The sequence below is a fragment of the Camelus bactrianus genome, chromosome 8, assembly GCF_048773025.1.
Source record: "Camelus bactrianus isolate YW-2024 breed Bactrian camel chromosome 8, ASM4877302v1, whole genome shotgun sequence".
NCBI lineage: Eukaryota > Metazoa > Chordata > Mammalia > Artiodactyla > Camelidae > Camelus > Camelus bactrianus.
This window is the reverse complement of record NC_133546.1, coordinates 65,611,387-65,628,145: the sequence shown is the minus strand read 5'-3', so window position 1 is coordinate 65,628,145 and position 16,759 is coordinate 65,611,387. Positions and strand designations below refer to the sequence as shown.

At 33.6% G+C, this 16,759-nt stretch overlaps 1 long non-coding RNA gene across 5 annotated transcripts in view; it reads left to right on the top strand.

The window, feature by feature from the left end:
- LOC123613624 (uncharacterized) overlaps window positions 1-16,759 on the top strand; it is a 490,223-nt gene that overhangs the window by 331,532 nt on the left and 141,932 nt on the right. For all 5 annotated transcript variants that reach the window (XR_012508744.1, XR_012508745.1, XR_012508746.1 and 2 more), the window contains one exon: window positions 6,588-6,652. This is a non-coding gene — a long non-coding RNA (uncharacterized LOC123613624). The remainder of the gene's footprint in view (window positions 1-6,587; window positions 6,653-16,759) is intronic.

Genomic DNA, 16,759 nt, shown 5'->3' with positions numbered 1-16,759 from the left:
AAACTGGAACAGTTAGGCTTGCTTGTTTTTAGCAGGACCCTTAAGTCCACTTATAGATGGTTCTGAAGCTGATATTCTCTCAGAAGAGCATGAGTTGCCAACTACCATGCTGCTCTGTGTGGTGGTCTACACGTCGTTATTCTGCTGGTCAGAGTATGTGCTCAATAAATATTTGTCCAGTAAGTAAATGGAGATTACTCAACAAGGATATGAACACACTAATGCCACTGAGGCATTTGCCTTCATTGTCAGATCAATGCACAGTCTAGGATGACCCTTGTTCACTTACCCATTCACTTATGATTCATTAATTTATTCACCTATACATTCAACAAATAGATATTGAGAACTTCCCATTTGTCAGCCTAACAGACTTTGTCCCTGCCCTTTAGTAGTTTATAGACTAGAGGAAGAAATAGCAATGAACCAAAAAAACAACAAAAGCAATGACAACAACACACACAATTTAAACTGTGGAAAGTCTTGTGTGATATTAAAGAATGTAAAGTAGGTGTAGACTGTAATTACTATTTTTGCTCTTTACCATCTTTTAAAAGTCCTAAAACTCTTTAAAGACTTGAGATTTTTTTTATCATGGTTGTGAAAATATTGTTTCAAATGTTATGAAGTGGTCTAATCTATTATTTCAATATACTCAAGCTGTTAAGAAGGAAAGAGCATGTATATCTACAAGGCTCTTATACTAGCTACTATAAAAACAATTTGGCATTTTAGGAAGCCATTTTTGTTATTCTGAATTTCAAAGAGTATTTTACAAAATTAGATAGTGAATTTCAAATTCATATTTTAGAATACGAAGATGAGTCTTTTGGGAGACCTTATCTTGTGAGCTAATAGCCCTCACATGGCAATGCAGATGGAATTTTTGTACTGACATCAGTTTTTCCTATCATTCTGGGAAACAAAAAGTGATTCCTATTCCAAGTAATACAGGAGAAAAGCTGATATGGCCACATCTAAGATTTGTGGATGGTGATTGGAGCATATGCCACTTCTATGCCTTTCTTTTGACACAATAGAATAGTTTAATGTGCCTCCGTGTGTGTGTGTGTGTGTGTGTGTGTGTGTGTGTGTGTGTGCATTTGACCTGTAGAGTGCTATCTTTAAGTGATTATATACAGTTAGAGCTGTTATGTTCTTCCCATGACTATTAGGGTGGAACTTACAATGCTTACAAATGACTGAAAAAATGTTTTTTAGTAATGTTTTTCAGTTCTCCTAGCCCAGTGTTGGTTAATTGAGCATCCTTTAACCTCATAGAGATTCTTGAGGGTCACCAGAGAGGGTTAGATTGAACTTTTGTGATATACTTCAGCAGAGGTGTCAACTAACTAGATTCATGGTTCACAATAAACAAAATTCCTGCATGCTTAAACACTTGTTAGTCAAGTGATGTAAACCAGGGATATAGATGTGAACTTTGTATTGGTTAGGTCTATTTTAATTGCAAATAACAAGACTCAACATGAACTGGTATAACAAACAAGCACAAATGAATTTACTTGACTTTTATAACTCAGCAGTCTAGATAAAGGATGCTAATGTGACTTGGCACAGTGAATAAGTCATCGGTCATCTAATTTTTGTTCTTGTCTTTTTGCTCCATCCTCCATGGTACTAGTGTACTTTTTCAGTTCTGTGTGGTGGCCTCTGGATCTTTGTTTATGATGACTACAGTCCTATACCTCATGTTATCTCACAGATTCATGCAAAGGAAGAAAAATGTACTTCCCTGTGGTCTCCCTGGCTTGAACCGTGTTATGGATCAACCTTAAATTAAATTCCAAGGCCACAGTAATGAGATGAATTAACCGGATTAAATCTGTTCAGGTCCGCTTGAACAGCCTTGCCACTATACTTTTGGGAGAAGTAAACTCACTCTCCAAGGGTAAATCAGGCTACTTTTGACTGAAGAAGGAGGAAATACATATTTCACATTCTAAATCTAGAGGCAACCACTAAAAGTTCCCATGCAATTTATACAAAGACAGTTTAGCTGTCAAATAGTCTCTTCCAACATGTCTCGTGGACAGTGAAATCATTTTGTAATGTTCTTGTAATGTCCTTGTAATGTTCTCTCTCTTGCCTACTTGCATGGTGCTTCCCAGAAAGGCTTCTTCTATTATCCACCTGAGTTTTCCGTATTCCTTCTCTTCAATCTGCTACTTCCTATGTCTACACAGCCTCTCCAGACTCCCAGCCTCTACCCACTTTAAGATGTACATCAAACCTGTATTCTTTTATTTACCCACACTGAAGCATTTGGTGGTCTATCAGGTATAATCTCAGTGACACACTATAAACTGGACTCCACACCATTATGTAAAGAAAACTCTGTTTTCCTTTTCTGAAAGAGACAGGAACCAGTTTTTGTAAACCACAATTGTCTAATCTTTTCTTCTTGGAAAAGAGGAAATTTATTTTTACTCAGTACTGGAAAACTATGCCCTTTTCATCAAAATCAGCAGAACGAGTCCTTAAAATGCTAAAAGAAGTAGGTGAGATTAACTTTAGTTTAACGTTTACATTCTGTTATAATACTACTAAAGGTCTATCTTTAGTGAGGAGAGATGAAGAGAGAAGGGAAGGCTGTGAGTTATAAGTTTATGCTAACTCTACCCAGTTTTTCTATTTTCAGATAAGTTAATCAAAGGGCAAAATGATAGTAATAATAGCAAACACACATCTAGCCATCTACTCTGTATCAGGCAATGTTTAAACCTGTAGTAATTTTTTGATTATTCTCACATTAGCCCTATGAGGTGAGTAATATTATTACCTACATTTTAAAGAGAACTATATCACAGAGTAGCCAAGCAACTTACCCAAGGGATGTAACTAAGAGATGGCAGAGCTGAGTTGTGAACCTGGCCAGTTTGACTTCAGAATCCACTTTTTTACTTCTAATATGACACTACCATGGGTGATTAACCTTTCTGAGTTGGTCACCAGCCAAAAAAGTGGCTTAGATGACATGATGAAATAGAAGGCCAGAAAGATGTTTTTATTTATTTATTTTTCTTTTTCTTCTAGATTAAGACCCAGAACAAGTCTATGCCGAGAGAATCTGAGACTTTCATTTACTTCTATGATAATTCTAGGGCATATTGTCTAGCTGTTATGTCATACTTCATATGTGAAAGCTAAAATGGGATCAGTGAGTTTGAGAATGTCATGGATTTCAGATCCTTTTACCCCAATCTCCTGTCATTTTTATATCATTTCTATGAGTCTCGCTAGAGGCTCTGTTTATTGTTCTATAATGAACACCTAAGTCGTGGTTGATAATTTTTTTTTGAAATAAGCAAGAAATTAATAGAATAAATCTTTCAATAGTTATTAAAATGTAACTGACATAGGCCCCATAGAAAAAAGTAGAAATAAATTAGCCTATACTATATGCTATTTAGACTTTTCCATATATATGTGTATACATATAGAAATTTTATACTAGGAAACATTTAAAGAACTTGAACAAATTTATTTGGGTTTAGAAAGAAAGACTGAATGTATATAGAAAAGCTCTGAGCCTCATGATTTTATGAAAAACAGCCATTTCTATTAGATGTGGAAAATACTTAAGGGATATATAAAAATCTGCTGAGCATACTTTTAAATAATTCAGAAACTAATTTTTAGCATATGATAAAATAAGCTATCATTTTAAAATGTAATTATTTAAATGATGATTTCTTTCCTCCAATTCTAAATGTCTACTTGGTTTAACAGGCATACTTCAAAAGTTTTGGGATTTTATTTTATGTCTGGACATAAATCTTTAAGCTGTATGTTGATAATTCAAAAAATTAAATTTCGTCCTTAATGTTGCCAGATGGTTGGATTTATTCCATACTTCATAACTTCTAAACCCCATAAAGTTAAAATTTCCTGCTATTGTAATTTTATATTAATTTTAAATTTGTGTGAGTCTTAGAAATATCCATGGCATCAAATCAACTGAAATTCTTCCTCATTTATATAATTCCAAAAATACATTTAATCTAATTTATTGATAGCATCCATATGTCCACAAATGCAATATATAATGCTCCTTTGTCCCTTGAGCTTACCTACCACTCCTCAGAAATGTTTTTCTGCTCTGCAACTATTGTACTATCAGTCAATAAACACTGTTTTATCGATCTGAGGACTGGAAGTAATAGTCAAAGTTTGTTTATATGTTGGCCCCATCTTAGTGCACATATTCAGCACTTCAAAAGCTGACCTAAGACAAAATTATGATATAAAAGAGACATGTCTTTGATCCTCTTCCTTCATTTTTATTTTGGATTCTCCTTAGTGTCTAATTCTGACATCCAAAGTTTCAGTGTTACTGCAGGCTGCTCAAAGTTCCCTCTTGACCATCTCAGCTGGACCTAGTCCCCACCCCAGAGGCAGTGCAGCCTGTCCTCTGCACCTTTCACTCAGCAGGCCCAGTGGGGACTCTCCCACTGCCTGGCTGATAATGGATCACTCCCACAAAAGGAGGGATGGACAGTTAGCAAACTATTGTCTAGATATTGTTTGCAAAAAAGATCTGAGTGATTTGAAAATGGATAGATGATAAAAGAAGATGAGAGAAAAAGAGTGCAGTGTGCACAGGCATTTTACAATAATGCAGAGAGTTGCTTCTTATCTCAGGGCAAATTATTTGCATAATGAGTTTTTTCTGCAGAGATTTTAAATCTAATTTATCTTCCCACAATCATCGATAGATTCTATTAAATAGTAATAAGACAAAACCAGTTCAAAGTTGTCAGTGAGGAGGCTAATTGGTTAGTTTATTTAAAACAATATTTTGATTCCAAAAGTATGGCTTTTGGAAACCCTTACGAAAGTTAAAAAATTAAAAAGAAATTTAAAAAAAATCTCCTTGAGCTCAGATACTGTGGAGAGACCTCTTTTAAATGTTTGACGTATATCATTTCAGTATGATTTCTATAAAAGTTTCTACATAAGGTAAAATTATGCTGAATATCAAACACATATCCTTCTGTTTATATAACATTTTCTTGTGATTAAAAAGTCTTTTTTTGGGCTGTGTTATATGTCCACTGGCTCTTGATGTATAATAATTTTTCCCCTAAACTTCTGCTTTCATGTTGCATTCATTTTTTGTTGTGAAGAATGCTAAAATAAACATCAGATAATACATGTAAATAGAACATTTTTAATTGCAGATCATTTTTTTAATTTATATAGAATTATGGCCAGATAAATCTGAATCTCTTCACTGAAACTGTTGTCAAGCCAGGTCTACTCTGTGTCATCCTTGCACGATTGGTTTATTTTGCTCCCAAATCAAGACTTTACCTTTCTTCTTATTCTGTTATGTTATTTGAACTCATCAACTATCAGAGTACACCTGAGTCTCAATTTTGTCATTTAATATTTTAGCTATTCATTTCAGCTTTACATAGATATATATATTTGTCATCTATGTTGTTATATAAAAATCTTTTATAGGAAAGAATGAAGGACCAATCCCTGTGTGGAATATCCATACACACCATGTTCTAGGTTAACCTCTATTCACTTTTACTATCGTTTTTGGATTTGGAATATCAGCCTATTGAATTTAGGCTCATCAAACTTGTATCACTCAAGTCTCTCCAAATTAATATGACGAACTTTTAGAACTTAAATCCCACCATGTATATAGTATTTCCTTAACTGCCAGCCTATGTAATATTACAATCCCTGCCAGAGAATTTCGTAGAGAGCCGAAATTCATCTTTCTCCCCACTCTAGAGCCCAAGGCTTTACATTTAATAAGTGCTCAGTGTATGTTTACTGATTGAGTGGATATGGATATTAGTTTGAGTGTCATGAGTTATCCTTAATGATGTTTTTTGAAAGGCTTAACAAGACGTTTTTATGGATGCCAGTCTCTGGAGTTCCAGGATCCTCTCCAAATCTTCATCCTTTGTTGAAAATTAGAATTTACAATCACGTTCACAGTAATTTTTTACAAGGAGATAATTGATCTGGACCCTAACAACTGAGCTTACTAAAGTGACTTGTTTCTCTATAAAATTTCAAGTTCCTCTTCACTCTTTTAGCTCTGTCTCTTCTTGTCTAGGATGAGAAGCCAACGAGAAGTTGAAGAACACTCTCTCCTGTGACCACTACAATGAGCGTTTCAGACACTGACACTGCTTCTTGCTTGTTGTTCTTATGCTCTAGGAAGTTCTGTGAGACTTCATGATGATCCTAATTTGCTTATGAAATTCAACTTATCCTGAGTCCTAACTTTCCTAATACACTAGGGAATTTTTACAAGCTTTTTTCCCTTTTCCAGTTTTATTAGGTAGAATTATTACAGCATAACTGCACATATACATTATATTGCATGTCAATACATATATACAATATACTGTACATTTTTTTTAGTTTACATATATGTCCTGATCATTGTTTCTAAGAACAGATTAGAGCTTTAGCTTTTTAAACTTATATAGTTGTCAAAGGAATAAAGCCAACCACAAAATAAGAATCAACAGAATGCAGTAGTCCATAAAGGAATTTTTGTGTGTTTTTATTGATCAGGGCATTTCTACTTGTAGGGCTGATGTGAAACTGTAGCACGATGGTCAGCTGGATTGGTTGGTTACAGCTTCTGCTCCAATTGGTAAGTGTCCCTACAATGTTGATTGTTTAATATTTTGAACATAATCTTGTTTCTTTAAAAGCCAAAACTCCTAAAACAGTTTCCTTAGCAGCCATGTTATTCTCTGTAGTTTGTGCATCTTTGTTTTTTTTTAATACCTCCAGTTCACTAGTCAAAGTTTTTTTTTTAACATTTTTTTGAGTTATAGTCAGTTTACAATGTTGTGTCAATTTCCAGTGTAGAGCACAATTTTTCAGTTATACATGAACATACTTATATTCATTGTTGCGTTCTGTTTTGCTGTGAGCTACCACAAGATCTTGTATATATTTTCCCTGTACTATGCAGTATAATCTTGTCACTAGTCAAAGTTTTTTATTTTTTAGAAGCTCACATTTCTCTAAGGCCATCTGAGATAATATTAAAAGCTCTTTATTTGCAAAACATTGTACTAGGAATGAAGGAAGAACTTCATAATATCACTTTCTTTCCCATAGTCCTGAGGGTTCGATCGTATTTATATTTACATCTCAATTTTCAAAACTTGGAATACAAATACAAATTTACATCTATATTACTAGAGTCTAAATTTTATGCTTGATATCCCAAATTTTAATTCAACATTATGAAGGATAATGTCAACAGGATGGGTTTCTCTGTGTATTTATCTTTGGTACACTTCAGTCGAAAGATTTCCATATTAGTAATGTTTAACATAGCAATTATACATACTTTCCTTCACCAAACTTTTATTCTTTTTTTAATAAAATTCTTTTATTATAGCCAAATGTTTTCTATTATAATTAATTGATTCATTAAGTAGTTATTATATGCTTATGCCAAATATGAGACACAATACTAGGATCTTTAGGTTAAAAAATACATGAGATGTCACCATTATATGTGTAATCCTATCATTTATTTATTTTGTGTTTTTTCCCCATCAGGTAAATAGGTTCTTGCCATATTTTTTCTCCTGTTTCCTCTTTTAATTATCTATTCCTTTTGAACTGGGTAGCACCATTTATAACCCCGATACCCCAAAGTATGATAGAATATGAAAAAAAAAAATCTGCCGCCTGGAATTAAGATTGAGTAGTTATCTAGTTGATGCATTTGTGGTTCTCCACTGCTGAATACCCAGCAAAAGCTTTTGAGGAGGCTGTTTGTTTGCTTTACTGTTTGTTTTAAAAGTATAGATGCAAGAGTTCTACTTCAGAGTTGCTCACTGAATCAGAATATTAAATGGAGAGGTCCCGCTGTAGGTGATTTTTAAAAGTTCTGCAGCAGAGTCTCAAAAAGATCCAAGGACGAGAACCACTGTGTGTACTTAGTGTGAGTGGTTTCAAACCGTGTACATTAGTAGTAGACCTCTTTCCCTGCTACTTTAGTCTGGGAATTACCGGGATACATTTTTCATGTTCATTTCCTACCCGTTTTCTTTTAGAATATCTCATTTTGAGTTTTATTTGATATGTCTTCTTCTCTGTTCTTAAGATTCCTGACCCCTGAGCATGAAAGCTTTTTGAGTTACTTTTAAATATTTCAATAGTAGTGTTACTCTTACTCTTTTTTATGACACTTTCTATAGATAGACTGTCTTCATAAATATTTAATGAAAGAAAAGTAATAAACCAAGGCAATTATCTGCCTAGTTTAATATCTGTTTTATGTGGCAATTCATAAGGCACCTTTTATTTTTTGGTAGTTAAATATTATGTCTAAAAATAAACACAAATTTTAAAAAGCATCTATTAAGCTCTTTGAAAGTGGTTATGCTTCTCTTAAATAATAAAAAATATATATGCCTTTTTATTGTGATGATAAATAGACCTGTTTAGAATGTAGACTACAACTTATGCGTGCTTTATTGCATATCTAGTAAAGTATTCTGGATCACACAGAAGACATTGATGATAACAGTTTCTCTTTCTTCAATTCAGCTTCATATTTATTTTTAGATTTGAAATTGAGAGGCTTTAGAATAATACCTTATTCTCAGTGTAAGAGATGTGGATCTGAAGAATGGAATTTGAAACATTAGTCTGTTAATTGAATGCTCAAAGCTTTATCTTTATTTATAGTAAAGTAATAATAATAATAATGATAATAATACCAATCTCAGGTGTTTTTAAGAGAGTTCCAGAGAAATAGTATATGTTAAATTATTACGGTGTTGCTTGGCAAATGGCAGGGAACCTTTTAAAAAACTTTTTTTTACTACTTATTGCAGTACTTATCATTATTACTATTAGTTTGAATGAATAAGTCCTCATAACCTTACTAGGAGACTGGCGTGGGTAAGTAGTCTATTAATTTTATGAAAAGAGAAGAAGGCTCACAAATTATATTTTGTTAATATTTCAAAATATGGGTGACTCAGAAACATCAAATATTGCACTGTTGCATGAAATGACCTTCACAGGTCATTTAGCAAATAGTGCTTGAAGTATGCTTGGGTCACAAAGAGTGAAATGGGTAACATTAGTCTGGCAGGACATATCCTGTGGAATCAGCATGTAACTTTTATTTTCTCATTTAGCTTTCATTGAATGAAGAATGCAATTTCAAATGAGCACTGAATTGGAGAGTCAGACAACTAGAGTTTTATTACCAGCTCCATCACTGACATATATGGGCCATTAGGAAAAAATGGCCTTTTCTGTTCTGAACATCAGAATTCCCTTCTTTAAAATAGAAATAAATTTGGTGGCTAGGAGAATATGTTGGATTTGGTAAATATAGGTACACTTAATATTCTAGAGCATTCAATTTAATGAGATTTAATGAAATTCATGCTGTGCTTATAAGGCAAAGAAATAGCAAATAGATATCATTGTAAATAGTGATGATGATGGTGGGATGATGATAGTAGTAAAAAATAAACAACTATGTAGGCAATTACATCAGACAGTGTAGCCATATTTATGCCTCATCTGTCCCCTTCAGAATCATAGCCATCTAGCCAAATTTGTCCTCTCCAGTGCCATCTAAACTGGCATCACTCTACAAGAAGCTAACCTGAGCACTCATGATTGATCTTGGTGATTGTAGCGGTGGTATCATTCAGTATTTGTATGACTGTGCAAGCACAGGTGAATGTTAGTATATTTATATATTTATATATATATATATGGTGTATATATAATACTTCTCCAAACTGCGGACCAGCGGGGTGTATATATAAAACAAGGCAGGAAGAGTCAGTTGAAACAAGACAAGGAGAGGAATGATTTTCCATCGATAATGAAGTTATTTTAAACCAGTCTTCAAACCCATCAAGAGATTCTGTTAACTAGGAATCAGCAAGACAGCCAGAAGGCTGGTAAGGTGGCTAGTCAGACACAACAGGGAGCAGATTAACTCTTGTCTGATGTTCCTGTGGATGTGCTTCAGCGAGGAGAAGATGTATGTGAAGACAAGGATAACTAATTGTGAACTGGGAGACTTTTCAAAGTCTTCAACTAAAAGGGAAAGAGCTTTTAATTAAGTACAGGCTGACTCTCTGACTCACAGTTGTGTAGACTCATCAGGGTGAGGCTGGATCTAGTTTTAAAATCTTGAGTAGAAGGGAGCAAGGCATTAGCCACTAGAAAATATCAGTGATTAGCAAATATAGTGACATTTCCAGTTGCTAATTCTTTGGGTTATTCATGTATCCTATAAACATGGATTTACATGATTATAACCCATTAGATGGAGCTATATTTAAAAACATATATTGGAGGGAGGGTATAGCTCAGTGGTAGAGTGCATACTTAGCATGCACAAGGTCCTGGGTTCAATCCCCAGTACTGCTATTAAAAAATAAAATTAAATTTAAAAAATAAAATAAAAATAAAAACATATGTATTATTAAATAAGTCTGGAAGACTTAAAAAAGCAAAAATATTAAAGAGCAATCTGAAGAGAAGAAGCAATGGGCTATCACAAATTAAATGCAATTAATTTCAAGTCAGAAAAGAGAATGATAAAGCAGCAAAAAAGGTAAAAAGATCCCTGCTATATATAGAAAAGAACTTTTGTTTATTTTGTAAATAATGGTAAACATAATTGGATAGACTTTTCTGTTGTTGTTGTTAAGGGTGATTCATTTGAAGCATAGTTCACACACACACACACACAAAATTCAGGCAAGTTAAGTTGAACATAAAAATAAAAAGAATTCATTTTACACTTTTCTGTTGAGTACCTACTATGTACCTGTCATCGTTCTAGATACTGGGTAACAAATAGAACATAAACACCAGCTCCATCCTTATGGGCCTTACATTATAACAGAACAGAGACAACAATAGATAAAATATTTTTGACAGTAAATTAATTTAAAATCAATAAAACAACAAACAAGAACCTAGAACTGTACTTGCGAAGAAAAATGAACTTTTGTGTCAAAATTATTTAATAAATTCAAGAAAAGAAGAATGGATTTAGTCATTCATATTTTTATTCATATTTTTACCAGTTAACTATGAAGAGGAATTCTGGAAAGATGGGAGCATGTTGTCTCACTCCTGAATCCTTCTCCTTCCTAACTTAAAACCACTGTCAAGTGAAATCTCTCAAGCCTCCCTGCATGTTCCAGGGGAGAAAGAAAGCACCAGATTCCATTATCCTAAGTGCTCAGGGAGAGCCAAGGAACCAGATATTCCTAATTAAAACTGACATTATTATTATTATTTTTTACATGCAAGTGCTTATCAGCGAAGAATACAATGACCAGTAGTCCAGTTGGGTGTCACTACCTTGATTTATGGTAAGGCACTAGCAGTTTTACCTATTACAGCTTTTGTACCACCATTGCAAAAGTCAACACGGTCAACAAGAGGCCCCTCAAATGATACAATTAAGAAATATTACTCAACACTGTGAATATTTCAGTGCCACTTGTGCTTGGTGCCAAAAATTCACATAAAACAAGCTCTCCCTGGCTGCTTATTTGGTACCCATAACAGATGACTACAAGCAAATGAGCAAGTCCAGCCATGTTGTAGATGTATCCATTTGTAAGGACAAAGTACAGTTCTGCAGATATTATCTCATCTCCATGTTTGCAAGGAAATTTTCAATTTGACAAGATACTATAACACTGAAGATTGGCACAGATGTGAATGCTTTTACGTATTTTTCAGCAGCAAGCATTGAGCGATGTCAGTGGTCCAAACGGCCCAGGTATTCTGTGTTCTTCTCCAGTCAATGGAATATGATAATATCCCCTGTAAGACATTTCAGTGGCTTCCACAAGTCTAGGTTGAAAAGCTGTTAACAAACAGTTTTGTCTGTTAAAGACTTCAGCCTAAGTGTGTTTTAAATATTTAATTATTTATTTTTAATTTCAAATGTTTGGTCTCCAAATGACATTGCAGCTGAAATGGCACTAGAAAACTATTTTAAAATATTCTGTTTCAAAAGACACAATAAAAAATATCATTAGCGTTTACAAGGTGAAGAAATTAGCATTTTGTCATAGTTTTGTTTTTTGATTACAGTTTCACCCAGGTTCTTTAGAGATTTTCCTCTCTTCCGTTAGTCAAATAACCCTCTATATTATGAAAAAAACCCTCATATTAATCAGCTTCATTTTTTCAGCATTTTTAGATGTAGATGATACATCTGTGGATTGAGAAAAGAAAATCTTCTTATCTTATTGTAAGCCCAATAATCATTCATCAAATATAAGAAATATGTATTTCCTCTATTTCAAAGTAAATTCTTACAATATAAAATAATAACAGTTTATCTTTGGATAATGCTTAAAGGTTTAGAACATGTTTCACAATTTAAAATTATCCAAATCCAGACAAATTCTACTTCTTTTTTTGCTTCCACGTAGGTACAAGGAGAATTTCAGGATTTCATAGTAGGATTTATTGGATGATAATGAGTTTACAAAGATTAAAAGAGGTATTATTGGTGATAGTAATAGAATAATGTAAGTCCTAATTAAAAATTGAGTTACTATATACAAAAATGCACATAATTATATGCTATTATTAGATTATAGAAAATGTAAGAATACACAAGCACATATTCCATTAGTGGTAAAAGTAATGATGTCCTGTATGGCATATAGTTTCTGGAAAATTATACTGTATACTTGTACAAGAATTAAAGCAGAAAGGGCAAAAATGTCTTCCTATTATTATGGAAGTAGTTGGGCCTACCTGTCAGAATCCTTGAATTGGTTTTGGGAACTTCTAGGGGTCCCTCGACCACATTTGATAACCATTGTCCTACTGGAAAAAAAGGAGAGGCTCATGAGTACATTAATCTGAATTACAGAATAATATAAAAAAGTTACAATTGTCACATTTCCTCTTTGACTAAAAATTTTAAAGTCAAACTACATTCGTAGAAATATTTTTCCAAGGAAAAATGTCATTCCATATATCTCTATTTCTATATACAAGTGTATGTCTCTGTGTTTGATTTATAAGAAAAAAATTGTTCTGATTTTTAAACATAACAATTGATTTCAACTATAATAAGAACATCACTTTATGTTTTTATAGAGAAGATTAAATGACAATATTATGGAAGTGATTTCATCATGTGAAATCTATGTCTGCTACTGTTCGGAATTCTAAAGTATTTTCCTAGGCAGCACCAATAGCTCTACAAGCACCACATGTTACGAACATTAATTCCACAGTTTAAAAAATTATTTCTTCGGGGCATACACACAAACGTGTCAAGGTGATAGAGTCACAAGGAAAGAATGTCACTTTTAGATGCAACGTAATGGCCACTGAATTGTCAAGTCATGAATGCTCTGGTCTGGAAGGAACCTTAATGGTCACCTAGTTCAATAAACCATCAAATGCTTAAACATATTCTTCTGCTTCCCTGACAAGTTCTATTTCTGCTTAAATGCCTCTAAATTAGTAGACAATGTACAATTTTTTAGTTTGTCATTTTTGTACAGCCCTTTTGCTAGAAGTCCTTCCTTCTATAGAACGAACATTGGCTTTTTTTATGACCACTTAAGTCTTTTCCCAGAGAAGATATTCTGGCTCAGTCATTAACTAGTTGTGCAAGCTTTGAAAGTCACCTAAATGATCCAACTCCAGTCTTTCATAGGAAATGCTTGGATTCGGTTATCCTTAAGTTTTCTTTAGGCTGTCTCTGCTCTAGAAATGGACAGTTTTCTCTCTCCACACACATATGAATCCATACCATGTGTGATCTTCTGTTATCTTCTAATCTTTGGAATTCCAATTTCCTTTTCTCTAGCTTGTTGAAAATAATATCTACTCTTTTTTCGTAGGTTCTTTGAAAACAGCAAAAATGGTGTAGGTGAAAATACCTGATAGGTTGTGAGTACTCTACATATTAGCAATTAAAAGAATAACTTTTAGTAATTAAATAGCAACATGGGAAAAATGAATAAAGGGAAGCAATAAGTAGCATTTGCAATAGTTTAGTCAAAAGTACACACACACATTTATTGCTTTATTAAATAATAGAATTTGAGGCATTTCTGCCTTTAGTATGGTAGAATAAGAACACAATAGATTGACCCTTTGGCAGATAACAACTACATACTCTGGAGAAAATGCATAATCATACAGATACATACACACGTAGACAATTTTACTTAATGGCTCCTGAAGAGTGAATAAAAGCAGACATCTGTTGGAGGTGAGGTGAAATTTGGAAGAAAGGGCTGTCATGGGTTGAGCTTATTTTGATAACCCGAGCTTGAGACTAGCCACAGTCACAGTACAAAGCTGTGAAGAGCATCTACAGAACCAGAAGATAGCGCCCAGGGTGACCACGGCCTCTAGAGAGTGGAGAAGAAGTCCTGAAGAGGAAGAAGCCAAAGAAGTGGAGCCTTAAATTCTGTATCAACTCTCCCCAAATCTCTGATTGACCTAGGACCATTCTTTCATGGAGCATAATCAAAGTTAGCTGTTAACCCTAAGGATAAAAGGATTGAACTGAGATTTGCAATATCACCCACTGCACGTGACACAGAATGTGCAGTTTAGCTCTAATTAATTTAACTGTCTATTAAAATAAACATACCAAGAAAAATGGTCAAAACCATACCAAATTTGGTGAAAGACTTAATTTTACAACTTTAAGAAGGTTAATGCACCACGAGTAGAATAAGTACTAATAAAATGCCTAGCCACATCTAAGTGAATCTGCTTGAGCACCAAAGAGAAAGTGATAATCTTGAAAGTAGTTAGGAAAAAAAAAATGATTTGAAAGATTATGGTTTTCACATCAGATGCAAAGAAGTCCAGAACACCATGGGTCAAATCTTTGAAGTATGGAAAGGAGAAGAATTACTAAGCCAAAATTCTAGTCCAGACAAAAATATGTTTTAAGAAAGAAAGTGAAATACAGACATTCCAGGTTAACAAACAAACAAAAATCCAAAAAACTATAACAACAAAAGATTACCAGCAGATCTGTATTTCAAGAAAAGCAATTCTTCAAGCTAAAAGGAAGTGATACCGGGGGAGACACAAAGCTTAAGAAATGAATGGAAAGCATCAGAAATAGCAAATAGTTAAGTGTGCATAAAAGACACTCAATCAAAAAATGAACATAACGGTTTAAAGCAAAAATCACAGCATTATCTTGTGAGGTTCTGGGATGCATTGTTTTGGAATGCATATGACAACTATAAAATAAATACAGGGAGAGGGTGGTAAATAGGCATATATTGGATTGGAGTCAGAAGTCTGCAGAAATAGCTGGATTACATTTACAGTAATAAATGTAAATTTCTGTGTATGCTTGGGTTAGTATAAATACATGTATCTCCTAGCTTTCTCAACAGAAGGGATAGAAGCAGAGACCCTCCTCTTAGGATTAGCATAAATAAAACCAAGGGAATGTGGCTGATTCTCCATCTGGAACAGGAGAAAAACAAGATAGGCATAAGCAACATTTTGGTGCTGGAAAGTAAGGAAGTGCTTTAAAAAAGATGGGACCATGTTAAAAGGAAAGAAAGAGTTCCCAATGGCCAAATCTAGACTAGTCTGACAACAAAATAAATAATAATAGCATTGTTGTATAATCCATAGAATATAAATTAATATTAATTAGGGGAGAAGGAATAGTTCTTCCTTACAGAAGAATTTCAATTAATAAATGTGTAAGGAATAAAAGAAATAGACGATCCCCACTGGAAGGCCACAGTAATAATCTTTGCGAGAAAGATCACTGATGGATGCCAAAATTAGTGGATGGAAGTTTGAGGAGAAACTGGATATTTGCATAGTCACAGAGTATCTGCCCCAAGGTATTGATCACCTACAAATGCAAAAAGAGTAACTTTACAGTAGAGAAATACAACAGACACCACTTTAATCAAATTATTATAGTTAACATCAAAAGTAGTAAGACATATTGACATCATGTATCTCTTTATTATTGTACTGAGAAGAGAATATTGCTTCTGTGTATTTTTTCCCAAAATACATAATTTCAATCTAAAATCATGAAATAACATTAGACAAACACAAATAACCAATGAGCTATCTTCAAAATGGTCAAGAAGACATTACTGGTGCATGCAATCACATCGGTGACTCTCAAAAATCATTTGCTGAGTGAACAGAGCCAGACATAAAAGAGTACTTACTAGATAATTCTATTTACATAAATACAAACTCTTTTATATTGACAGAAAACAGATCAGTGGTTGGCTCAGTTGGAGGTAGAGGAAGGGGTACAGGGGTACAGGGAATCTTTTGGGGGGGATCATGGAAATATTCTGCTTTTCAATTGTGTTGGTGGTTTCATGGGTGTGTACATCTGTCAAAATTGATTTAATGGTACAGTTTAAATGTATGCAGTTTACTGTTCCTAAAATATACTTCTTTAAATCTGATAAAAAATAAAATGAAATACACAGGGAATTATACTCAGCATCTTATAATAACCTATACTGAAAAAGAATCTGAAAAAGGCTATATATATATATATATATATATATGTATGTATAACTGAAACATTTTGCTATACACCTGAAACTAACACAACATTGTGAATCAACTATACTTCAATAAAAAATTAAATAATGTAAGTTAGAATTTGGAGACACCTCAGAGATCATTTGGTGTCCTTCCTTGAGAAGAGAGCTTGGTTTAGAATCTAGATTTTTTTGCT